Genomic DNA, 13,302 nt, shown 5'->3' on the forward strand with positions numbered 1-13,302 from the left:
TTCACTTTGGCAGCTGTGAAAACAAAAGATTTGAAGCTGTGCAGGATAGTAAACACTCAATTCCTGCTCCCAATGCTGAATTGCTTGAGCTCAGGAATACTGAGTCTCAGGAAGCTAATGCCTTTTAGTATCCATCCTTAATTTTGCCCTCAATACGATGAGTCCTTGTGAAGGGAGGAAGGTTCACCAGATTGTACTAAGGAAGAGAGAATCGGTTCAGATTGGAAACAGAACAGATAAAAGCTTCCCTGAAGAACAGTGTTTTGTTTTTTAATGCATTTGAAAGGAGATAAACTGATTTTAAAGTTATTGTAGTAACCCAGGTTAAAGGACACATAGATAAAGCACTTATGAAGTGTTTACTACATACTAAGAACTGTGATAAAAGTTTGAACTAGAAGCCTTGTGAGTAGTTAAAAAGACACATGCAAGGATTCCTGTTGCTGTGGAAATGACAAGATCTGAAAAGAAAATGGATTTCTTGGAGTGAGGTGTAGAAAGGGAGTCAAGGCTGATGACTAAGTTTTTGAATTTTAAGAGACTGAAGTTTGTTGGTATCTTCCACAGAAATAGGACAGTTCAGAAGAAGAGTCAGTTTGTGAAGAAAGATGATGATGAGTTTTATCTTGAGAGATGGGATCATACCTAAAAAAAAATTGTGGATACCCCTCAATATCTATAAAATCATCATATCAATACAAAAATGAGTGAGCATCAATCCTTGGCCAAAAAAAATCCAAATTCAGTATCATGATGGGGCTCCAATTTTTTTTTTTTTTGCCCAAGGAGTTAGACCCTTTAATGAACCCATACTCATTGCACTATTAGATTTAGCCCATTGTTTTCCTTATGAGGGGGATGTTACAAATGGGAATGTGTCTCTTGTCTTTTCATAATTGAGCTTTATCTTGGATAGGGGTAAGGGGAGATGAAACAGAGGCTGCCAAATGACACGCTTTTTAACAGAGCCAGCTTGGAATGTTAAGAGAATTGTCTTTGTGAGAAGCAGATTTGAGTCTTGCTGCGATCATCCCCCCTGACTCTCTCCTCAACGTGACTTTAATTCTTAAAACTTATTTGAATTCTTCTTCTAAAGGTAATTAGTGTTGGTCACAGAGGCATGAAGAATTGTCACTAAGACATAAAGGACACACTATGATACTGGACTGCAGTTTGTGAAGTGTACCAAGAAACTCTACAATCAATCAGATAGGATAATCTACTGGGTCTTGACCATCTATGTTTCTTGCAAGGATACAAGTCCTTTGTAATAATAACAAAAAGAACTATCATTTAACACTTTGAGGTTCTCAAGTATTTTAAATTTTATTTGATTCTCACAAAAACCCAAGGAACTAAATGCAATTATTATCCCCCTTTTACAGATGAGAAAACAAAGTGAGAAATTAAGAAACTTGCCCAAGATCACACAACTATTAAGTTTCTGAGACAGGATTAGAATTCAGGTCTTCCTCACTCCAATTTTGGCTTTCCATCCAAATCCAAATATCCAAACTATGCCAAACTATCCCTAGCAATGCTTTTGTAAGGCCAGCTTCTGCCCTGCTATGAGAAAATAATGCTTTCCAGTTACATTGGAATCAATCCATGTCCTTGAAGACATGGTCTGTCTCAACCCTCTCAGTTTTCCCTCCCTTCTCCTCCCACATAAATAAAAAATAAAATTAATTGTCCCTAACCTAGGGCTGTTTCTGTAAACTTTTTCTTATGTGCCTCCTTCCTCTCCCACACTCCATCACCCCGAGAAAAACAAGAGTCCTTCTCATACTACAACAATTAAGTCATGAAACAAACAATTGGGAACAATTGGTCTGCTGTACCAGTTAATCAAGTCTGGAATCCTGCTTCCTGGAAAGGCCCATCTACGGATGCTTCACAGGAAGGCAATGCTCCCCCCATAGTGGACCTCACGGGCATGTAATCCTATAAAGGAAGAATAGAGTATGAGAATTTCTCTTTATTATGTGGCAATCCATTCGGCCCTTTTTTCTCTGGCAAGATGGCTCTTTTTTCCTATGCTTTTTCAAAATGAACTTTTAGCTCCACAATTTCCTTTCTTCTCTGTCACAGGAGTGGGATAATATTGTGGAAAATCACTCAGCCTTGTGCTTACAGTGCTGGATTACAGCCTTACTTACCTGGCTATTTATTCTCTTCTCCTCACATAGTTGGCCACCAAGGACTAGAAATTATCTGGAATGCCCTTTCTTCTTATGAATAGAGAGCCATTAAAATGAATCCCATTTATGTCTCTCATTAATATATCTAAAAAGTTAATCACATTCAATCCTCCAAAAAATGAAATAAAATAAAAAGCTTGGAGATCAAATCAACTCTAGGAAGGTGACTTTTCTGTTCTATAGAAAATGCATCCACTCCTCTCTGTAATCTAACTAATCTATACTGACCTCATTCTGGACACATCCTTGTACTATATATATGGAAATATGAGATGATCCCTGCGAAGTGGAAGGACTGTCTCAGAGATTGGAAGACCTGAGTTTGAGGACTGCCTGAGACACATAAAGGATGTTTGACTCTGGGAAAGTCAAATTAACTTTTCAATCTACCAAAAACATCCCCGCAAGCCTCTAAGAATTCATAGAGTAGAATAGCTACTACATTGGTACAGAGTTTCTTACCCAGAAAGTTCTCAGTCTCCAATAAAATCACAAGTTCAGACCAGAACAAAAGGACTATGGAAATATAATTGAATTAGTGTCCACTAATCTGTACTTTATATTTTGTCTCTGAGTATACTTATCTGAGTGTATGTGTATGTATGTATATATATATATATGTATATATGTATATAATATATGTATATGCATAACATATTATATATATATATATATATTATATATATCTCAACACACAAATTTTTCATTATGTGATTGGATAGCAGATGTTTAGTGGGGTCCTTCTTAGTACAATACCTGGAACATAGTAGGCACTTAAGTATTTATTGACTGCCTGACTAAAGAAGCCATGGTACAAGGAGGATAAACAGAAATTAGGTTTTTAACACTCTATAATATGTTTTCACAGTTTTAGCATGATAAGCAGCTAGGTGTAGATAGAATATTGGACCTAGAGTTAGGAAACCTAGATTTAAAACCAGCCTGAAAGGCTTACTGGCTGGGGGACTTTGGACAAATCTTTTAACCTGTTTGCCTCAGTTTCCTGAATTGTAAAATGGGGATTATATCTCCCAGTAGTTATGAGGCCCTAAAGAGATGCTATTTGTGAAGCACTTAGTCTAGCACTACATAAATACAACATCTAACAAAATAATAATAATTATTATTAACATTTATATTAGCATTTTGAGTACTTAGCACAGTTTCTGGCACATATAAATATTACTTATAGTTTTTAACAAAATAATAATAATAGCTAGCAATTAGATAGTACAGTTATATAGCCCTTTGAAGTCTACAAAAGCTTTTTACAATGTTACTTCATTTGGTACAATGTAAGTGTTAGTATTTTACCCATCTTACAGAGCAGGAAACAGAAGCCCCAAATTTAAGTGACTTTCCAGGATCATATAGCTATTAAGTGGAGAAGGGGAAATCTCTTAGTCCATTATTCTATGTACTCTATACCAGGTCTTTTTAAACGTTTTCCTCTTATCATCCCTTTTTATCCAGGAAATTTTTACATGACCCTGTCTTGAATATGAGCCAAGATGTTTCAGGCAATATTGGCGCATGCACAGTATAAAGTGCATAAGCGTATTATATGTTCAGAACCAAGACTGCAGTGAAATCATGTGATAAGACACAGGTAAGCACTGCCAGAAACTCCTCAGATTCATCACATTGGATTTTGTATGAATTTTTGGTTTCTGTGTTCACAAACCTTTTATGTGACCCCCACATTAAGTTATGTGACCTCATATGGGGCCCCAACACAGTTCAGGAAACTTTAATTTAAAAAAGTTTTAAGGAACCCCCTAACTTCCTCTGACACTGGACCCAGAGAATCAAGAAAACCTGAGTTCAGGTTTTGCCTCTGACCATTGCTCTGTGACCCCAAGCAATCACAACATCTCTGATCCTATTTCCTTATGTTTAATATAGCAATAATAATGCCAGGAGAAGCTAACTCTAAGGGTGGGTGCATAAAGAGATCTACAAATGTCAGTTATTATTAAACTACATAGTCCTTACAAGGCTTTCAATGCTGCAAATTTTATTTTTCAAAGGCAATGGGGAAAGGCGAGGATGTCTATAGATCCCTGGCCACTGAGAGCCTTCCGAATTTCTCTATCCACAGCAATTACATTTGTTCTGATGCGTGAACTGTTAAATCTCCAGCTCCAGTGGCAAGACCATGCTGTTTTGCCCAGCGGGTCTGTGACTTAAGTCTCTTTTCATGTAGGAAGCGAGGGGGGAAAGGCTTAAACAGCTGATGAATGAGAACTGAACATTTCCTATTGAAGTACAGCATGACTCTGGTCCCCCTCAGAAGTAAAAATGACAAAAAAAATACCAAATCAGGGCATGAAATTGAAGCCAATAATTAGCCAGTGAGTCCCAGAGAGGAGATCTTGGCAGTTTCTCCTGAGGCTTTATGCTAAGTGATTATCTAGGTCAAGAAAGAAGCTCCACATTAGCCCCCAGGGTTCAAACAGGTTTTACTAAGACTATGCAATGAGTGGAGCCCAGGGGTAAAAAAGAGGAAGAGGGAGATCAAAGGATTGGCTCAGTTTGGGCCCTTGGTTCAAAGCTGGGGTTCTGGCTTGGACAGCTACCAAGGATGCTTGCAGAGGACCAGCTCCAGCTGAGCTGTCCCCAAGCCTCTGAGGCCCTCTGGGCTCAGCATGGACCCTGTGGTCTGCCCTTTTCCAGCATGGACCGAGCTTTTGAACTTTGCACCTCCCTTTTAGCCTTAGTCCAGCATCAAGGAAAGGAGGGAGAACCACAGAGAACAATCCATCCAGTTGCTTCCTTTGGGGGGAGGCAGCCGTCTTCATTTCACCAAGGAGATGAAAAAAATCCCCAAGTTGAGGTACAAGTCACCAAGTGTTTCTCTCAATACTCACTGCCCATGCCCAGTTCCCTTTTCCCTCCTCCTTTTGTCCCTTTTCCGGTTTGTATCTTAGGGGGTTGTTCCCCACTTATAGCAAAAAGGCATCCATCACTGTGCGACTGGAAGGGAGGGAAATGATGGGGTTCAGCCCTGGCTACGTTTGTTTGTAGGCAAGACAAGAAAGAAAAACAAGAAAGAGTTTATTTTATTTAAAAGGTACTAGAAATATCTCATTCCTTCATGATAGAATAACAGCATAAGAGAAATGGGGAAATATTCCCATTATATTTATAGGCTCTGTTAAGAGAACAACTAAAGGCAATGGGTTCAGGGCAAGCAACCTGATCAATTTGTCAGATCTTTTTTTTTTTTAAAAAAACTTTTGGGTCTCAGAATTCCTTTACACTCTCAAAAATTATTGAGGATTCTAAATATCTTTGGTTCATATATGTTATATCTACATTTTCCATGTCATAAATCAAAACTAATAAAAATGTATAAAATATTGAAAAAAATTGAAAACAACAAATCCATTTCACATTAGTCATTTCCCAGAACAAAGCAAAACCAAAAATCAGTATGAAGAGTGGCACAGTTTCATATATTTTTTACTAATCTCTTTTAATAGAAGACAGCTGGATTCTCATGTAATAGCTTACATTTGCATAATAGTGGAAGAATTGCAAAGCACTTTACAAGTATTATTTCATTTTATCCTCACAACAACTATGAGAGGGAGGTGTCTATTATTATTATTACCCTCTTTTTACAGAGACAGGCAGAGCTTAAGTGACTTGCCCAAGATCATACAGCTGCAAAGAATCTGAATTTGAATTCAGGTCTATCTCGACATCAGGTCCAGTACTCTATACACTATAGCATCTAACTAATTTCCTCAAGAAATATGTGAGGAACATTTCAGCCTCACATAGGTAGCTGGAAAAGGAAAGAGTATTTTAATAGGCAATAACATCATAGTATTATTATATAAATAGTTTTGACCCCAGCACCACCTGAAAGGGTCTCTGAGATAGAGAGAGGGTCCTTGGATTACACTTTGAGAACCTGTATAGATTTAGGGAATGCTCCCAGCCCTTATTCAGATTTATCTTAAGAGAAATCTGCAAAGTATGGGAAAGTTTGACCCCTTATTCAGGGTTTATAAGCTAAGATGTCCTAATTCAGGGGTCAGAATGACAAAGGGTATTCCCATGGATCCTTAAGAAACAGCAGGAGGGTTGGAAGAAGGCAGCAGGTGAAGCAAGAGGTTTATTTATCAAAAGCTCATAACCAGTAATACCTGGAGCAGGGGAAAGGCTGCTGTGAGTATGGGTCAGTCATTGGGGGTTGAGAGCAGTATCAGAGATTTGGTCATACAAACTAAAATGAGTTTAAAGTGGTCTCCTCTTTTCTTAACTCTTATTCAATGAGGTTAGATGAGGTTAGGGAATAACATTAAATCTGTCCTACTAAGGAGATAGGGGTTGAAGGAGTACTATTGGTTGATAATAAAGAAACACTAGACTCAGGACCCGATAATCCTAAAGAGGCAGATAAATCTTCAATAGTGAAAGGGTTGGTTAAAATGTTGGGGGGCAGGGATGGGGAACAAAGTAAGCAGGCCCAAAGTCACTATAATAGCAAAACATTGTTTCATTGATTTAGAACTAGACAGTATCTCAGAAGTCATCCTCCTCACTGTCTATAAAAAAAAAAAAAAAAAGCTTTTTTAATTGTGGGTCCAGACTCCATCTGAATGTAGGAGTCATGAAATTATGATTAATTATCAATAAATGTTTGATTTGTAGAACTATTTTATATACCTATACTTTGTCATATAAAAATTTCTCCAGTTACACTTGCTTTAAGAAGCCCTAGTCTATCTTACAAAGGAAGAAACAGAGCAGACATTAAACTACTTGCTTAAAATTACAAATGAAGTACTAGGGGCAGGATTAAGGTGGGGTTTTTTTGGGGGGGTTGTTTTTGCTTTTTGTTTTTTCCCCCACTGCACAGAAATGGTACCTCTAAGGCCATATGGCTAGCAACTGTAAAAATTATAACTTGAACCAAGTCCTCAGGCTTCCAGTTTAGCCCTTTTTTCATTGGAGTAGGCATTTAATCTGCTCTCATGATTCCTTGTAAAAATAGAAACCTTGGAGGCCAATGAAGAACCTGAAACTCATTTAGGATCACCAGTTAAGTGTCTTAATCAGGATTAGAACACAGGTGTTACTTTTACCAAGGGCAGCAATGCTATCCTCTCTGCCATCAGCTAAATGACCACTTGAATGAAAATACCCAGAAACCTTCTTCAATCTTTTCCCCAATATTCAATAACTTTTCCCCTATAAATTAAGCTTGAAGTTAATTTTACTACATCAAAATAGTTTCTGATGGATTAGCAGTGATTATGAAAGGTAGGTCATCAGGGTTTGAAACTTTCTGCTATTAATCAGATTAACAAAGCTGCTAATATGGCTGTTGTTGCTGGCAAACTATGGACATGTTAGATCTATGCAGTGAAATGTCAAATCTGGGCTTCCCTGTTTTGAAATAATTTTAGCATCCATTTTTTTGGTAATTAATTCATAGAAAACATTAGTGGTTTCCAAGCACACATACTGACCACCATAAGCACTTGGAGCTTCTAATTGAACTCATTAGCTTAAAGGATAAGAAACAGGAATCCTTATATTTACAGTAGAAATGGCCAGAACATAATTAAAAGACCTATAGTGATTCTAGCAAAAACCAATTTGTTCTAGTCCTAAACTAACATTCATGCTTTCAGCTAGGTCATACAGACCACCCTGGCAGAAATACTGGCTCTTGACTTATGGTGAGCTAGAAGAATAAGTCACTTAAGTGGTTTGTGAGGAGGGAGAAAGAATATAGCAATAGAAGTAGTCTCTATGAACCCCATCCCTAGTGTGCAAAAGGAAGGCTAGGAAATAATTGGGCTTCAATACCAAGGAGCTAGAATGAATGGACAATAGAGTCTTCCTGGACGAAAGGGAAAGAAAGGAAGGGAACAGGTCTGTATGAGCTCAGCTTTGCTGAGTAGGTAGAGAAAGCTGAAACTGGATCTTGGGCTGAAGGAAAAGGAAGGGAGCAGCTCTCTGGCAAATCTCAATGAGGGTGTGTTCATGTGCTCTCTCTGTCTCTGTCCCTCTGTTTCTCTGTCTGTCTGTCTCTGTATGTCTGTCTGGCTGTCCCTGTCTCTCTCTTTCTGTGTCACTCTCTCCCCTCCTCCTTCCCTCCCCATCTGTGTCTCCTTTTCTTTTTACCTCTCCCTCTTTCTCCCCTTCCCCCATCTCTACCTTATCCTCTCCCTCACAATATACACATAAAAATGTATCTTTTTTTCCTAAAAACCAAAACAACTTCATAAAAAGAAGAAAAAGAGAAGTCCGGAAACCAAGTAATCCTAAACATGTACTAATGTCCCCATCTCTCCCATTCAAATTTTCTGGAGGGATCAGAGCTGCTGTTAAATTAGCTCCCCCGGGGAAATTCAGTCTGAATCAACATCCTTTCAGCATAATTATTTGGGTGTTTCCTTAAAAAAATAAATTAGAAAAATAAACATTTGCCGAGTAAATATTGTTAGGTGTAATAGGCTGCAGATGATGAAGGTTATTGAGAAGCAGATTAGATTTTATAGGATATCATATCATTTTGAAACCCTGTCCCTTAAAATTTCTGTTTGTTAGTTCTACCCCTTAACCCAGGAAGATGGGAATTCTACTGGTTTGCTTCACAAAGTTCTCAGAGTATGAATGAAAAATTGACTTTTTGGGGTAATTGAAGGTAATGGGATCAGTGATTAGGAGATGCTCTCAGTGTTTCTTCCCAAATGCAATATCTGGCACTAGATAAACAGTTTTTGTTCCTTGCCTATAGCCCTTTCTTTTTGGTTAATTTTAGTTAATCATTCTAAAGTATCTTATATTGGGGTATTATTAAAGTCTAACTTATTTAGCTAAGCTAGGTGGCACAGTGGAGAGAGCACTGGGCTTGGTATCAACAAGAATGATTCTCATGAGTTCAAATCTAGCCTCAGATACTATGACTTTAGCCACTTAACTCAATTTGCCTCAGTTTTCTCACGTATAAAATGAGCTGGAAAAAGAAATGGCAAACCAATTTTTTATCTTTGCCAAGAAACCCCAAACAGGACCCTGAAAGAGTCTGAAAAATATAATAGCAGCTAAAGTAAAAGCATTTACTAAATACCAGGAAATGTTCTCAGTGTTGGGGATACTTATAAAAAGACAAATCCAATCCTTGTCTTCAAAGATCTCTCCTGGAGGAGACAACTTGAATGATAACAACTATAGTAAGTCTTACTGAAGTGGTCCAACAAGGTCACAGGTTGTTGAGGGAGTGGTTAATGTGTTATGTTGACTGACTATATGTTATTCTATTTCTTTTTCTGCCTTAATTCATTTCAGATTTCAAGGATGAAGTGATCAGATAGTTAAGATTATTTCAATGATGGACACTGATGACTATGAGAATAAATAACCCAGAGAGAGTAGGGGATGGAGCCAATATGAAGGAGAAGATATACGTTTCTCTCTGACCTTCTCTACAACCCTTACACTAATTACAAAATCCAGCCTCTGAATTAGCTCTGGACCACCAGATCCCACAAATATTGGGAGTGCAACAAATTATCAGCAGAAGATAATTTTGAAGATTGCCAAAAAGGTCGATTTCAATTGGAAATGAGAGGGAGGCAGCGAAGCACAAACAGCTGAGCACAAACACCAGCACAGACAACACAGAGTCCTGGGGCAGTGTGGACTCCCCAGGGGTTGCTGACTCCAAGGGGCAGTGCAGACTCTGTGTGACAGAGAATTAACAGGGAAGAATCTACAGGAATCTAAGGCAGCACTGGACATTCTGCCCTGGCTGCAAGCCAATAGATGGGCAGAGAAATTATAAAACATCCAACACAAACACAAAAGGTAAATAGTGAACCCTAAAACACCAGAATCTCAGGGGACCTGGCCATGCCCATCTAGCACTGGGAGTGAATCAGCACTGACCCAGCACAGCCATTTCTGGGAAAATCTCCCCCGCCTTAAAGGCAGACCTTAACTTTTTTTTTTTTTTTTTTTTTTTTATGAGTAAAAAGGTATAGATAGTTTTTACGGTGAAAAAGAAGAACAGATTTCAAACCCTGAGGGGATTAAAGACAGATGGCTTCCAGATGAAACCCCAAAGGGTGTTATAATCTGATCCCCATCACACAAGGCTCTCTTAGAAGAAATTAAAATGGATCTTAAAAGAGACCTAGAAGAAGAATGGGAAAAGGAAAGGAAGACTTTGCAAAAGGGTTTGGAAAAGGCATATAACTCATTGAAAGATAGATTTGATAAAAATGGAAAAAGAAAGCAACTCCCATGAAAACAAAATTTGTGAAACAGAAAAAGAAAATAATTCCTTAAAAACCAGAAATTGTGAAAATAAAAAAGAAAATAACTCCCTAAAAAACAGAATTTGTGAAATGGAAAAAAATTCCATAGAACAAAACAACTCTTTTAAAAATTCAATTGGACAAATGCAAAAAGAAGTAAAAAAAGTAAATGAAGAAAATAATTCACTAAAATTCAGAACTGAACAAATGGAAATGAATGACTGATTAAGACAACACGGATCAGTCAAGTAAAATTTTAAAAAAATGAAAAAAATAGGAAAAAAGTGTTAAATACCTAATTGGAAAAACAGCTGATCTGAAAAATAGATCTAAGAGAAAAAATCTAAGGTTTATTGGAACTCCTTGAAATACATGATGGGGAAAAAAAACAAAGAGAACTGCCTGGATATCATAGAATCAGAAGGTAAATGACCATTGAAAGAATTCACCAAAAGCCTCCTAAAAAAGACCCCAAAATTAAAACCCCAAGGAGTATTGTGGCTAAATTTGAAACCTATCTGGGCCAAAGAAAAAATATTACAAGCAGCCAGAAAGAAACAATTCAAATCCTGAGGAGCCACAAAAAGGATTACTCAGGACATAGCAACTTCCACTTTAAGGATCAAAGGACATGAAATTTGGTATTCCAAAAGGCAAGGAACTTGGAATGCAGCCAAGAATAAATTACCCTGCTAAACTGAGCATTTTCTTTCAGAGAAGATAGACATTCAATGAAACTGGTGAGTTCTACTCATTTTTGATGAAAAGACCAGAGCTAATCAAAAAAATTGACCTTCAAATATAGAACTCAAGAAAAGTATAAAAAGGTAAAAAGAAAAAAAAACTCTTTGAGAACTATATTTTGTATACATTGAGAGTACATGTATAATCTGATTTTACTGTTATACTATAAAAAAACTAGAGATGGAAAGGGGATTAACAGAAAAAAGGGAGAAAGTGGAGGTAAAATGAAAGAAATTACATCTCAGGAAGAGGCAAAGAAAACATATTGTAATTGAAAGATGGGAAGGTGACAGATATTGTGTGAATCTTACTCTCATCAGATTTTGCCCAAAGAAAGAATATTAGATATATTTGGTTTCACCGAGAAATATCTCTCATCTTATAGAAAAGTGGGAGGGGAAAGAGGAAAAGGGAAGAGGTAGGCTAAATAGAAGGGAAAAGAGAAATAATAGGGGAAAGGTATAAGAAAAGGGGAGGGTCTCTAAATGGGGAGAACTACTTGAGGCAATTCGTGCTTATAAATAAAATACTGGAGAGGAGGGGAAAGGGAAAAAAAGTATAACTTGGGGTTAATAAGATGGCAGGAAATACAGAATTCGTAGTTTTAACTGTGAATGTGAATGGGATGAACTTTCCCATAAAACATAAGTGGATAGCAAACTGGATTAAAAGCCAGAATCCTACAATATGTTGTTTACAAGAAACACATTTAAAGCTGAGCAATACATACAGAGTAAAGGTAAAAGGCTGGAGCAGAATCTTTTATGCTCCAGGTGAAGTCAAAAAAGCAGGAGTAGCCATCCTGATCTCAGATCAAGCAAAAACAAAAATTGATCTAATTTAAAGAGATAAGGAAGGAAACTATATCTAGCTAAAGGGTATCATAGATAATGAAGCAATATCAATATTAAACACATATGCACCACGTATCTAAAGTATCTAAATTCCTAAAGGAGAAGTTAAGAGAGTTGCAAGAAGAAATAGACAACAAAACTATTATCGTGGGAGATCTCAACTTTGCACTCAGAACTAGATAAATCAAACCACAAAATAAATAAGAAAGAAGTTAAAGAGGTAAATAGAATACTAGAAAAACTAAATATGATAGATCATTGGAAAAAAATTGAATGGAGACAGAAAGAAGTATACTTTCTTCTTGGCAGTTCATGGAACTTATACAAAAATTGACCATATATTCGGACATAAAGATGTCAAAATCAAATGCAGAAAAGCAGAAATAGTAAATGCTTTTTTTCAGATGCAATAAAAATTACATTCAATAAAACTCCAGAGGAAAATAGAACAAAAATAAATTGGAAACTAATCTCCTCCTAAAGAATGAATGGGTGAAACAGCAAATCATAGACACAATAATTTCATCCAAGAGAATGACAATAATGAGACGATATACCAAAATTTGTGGGATGCAGCCAAAGCAGTTATTAGGGAAATTTTTATATCTCTAAATGCTTACTTGCATAAAACAGAGAAAGAGAAGGTCTATAAAGTAAGCTTGCTACTAAAAAAGCTAGAAAAAGAACAAATTAAAAACCCCCAATCAAATTCCAAACTTGAAATTCTAAAAATAAAAGGAGAGATCAAAAAAAATTGGAAAGTAAAAAAAAAAAAACTATTGAATTAATAAATAAAACTAAAAGTTGGTTTTATGAAAAAACCAACAAAATAGATTAACCTTTAGTAAATTTGATTAGAAAAAGGAAAGAGGAAAATCAAATTGTTAGTCTCAAAAATAAAAAAGGAGAACTATGCACCAATGAAGAGGAAACTAGAACAATTGTCAGGAGTTACTTTGCCCAACTTTATGACAATAAATTTGATAACCTAAGTGAAACTGAGGAATACCTACAAAAATAAAGATTGCCCAGATTAACAGAAGAAGAAATAAATTACTTAAATAGTCCCATTTTAGAAAAAGAAATAGAACAAGCTATTAATCAACTCCCTAAGAAAAAATCCCCAGGACCAGATGGATTTACATGTAAATTCTACCAAACATTTAAAGAACAATTAACTCCGATACTATATAAACTATTTGAAAAAATTAGGGAATG

The 13,302-nt window shown here is 36.6% G+C and overlaps 1 long non-coding RNA gene across 1 annotated transcript in view; it reads right to left on the bottom strand.

Moving 5' to 3' along the window:
- The window catches only part of LOC127553259 (uncharacterized), a 44,446-nt gene that overhangs the window by 16,254 nt on the left and 14,890 nt on the right, over nucleotides 1-13,302 (bottom strand). The window contains exon 3 of the long non-coding RNA XR_007951708.1: nucleotides 1,842-1,944. This is a non-coding gene — a long non-coding RNA (uncharacterized LOC127553259). The remainder of the gene's footprint in view (nucleotides 1-1,841; nucleotides 1,945-13,302) is intronic.

This window comes from Antechinus flavipes, chromosome 3, assembly GCF_016432865.1.
Source record: "Antechinus flavipes isolate AdamAnt ecotype Samford, QLD, Australia chromosome 3, AdamAnt_v2, whole genome shotgun sequence".
In the NCBI taxonomy this organism is placed as follows: Eukaryota; Metazoa; Chordata; class Mammalia; order Dasyuromorphia; family Dasyuridae; genus Antechinus; species Antechinus flavipes.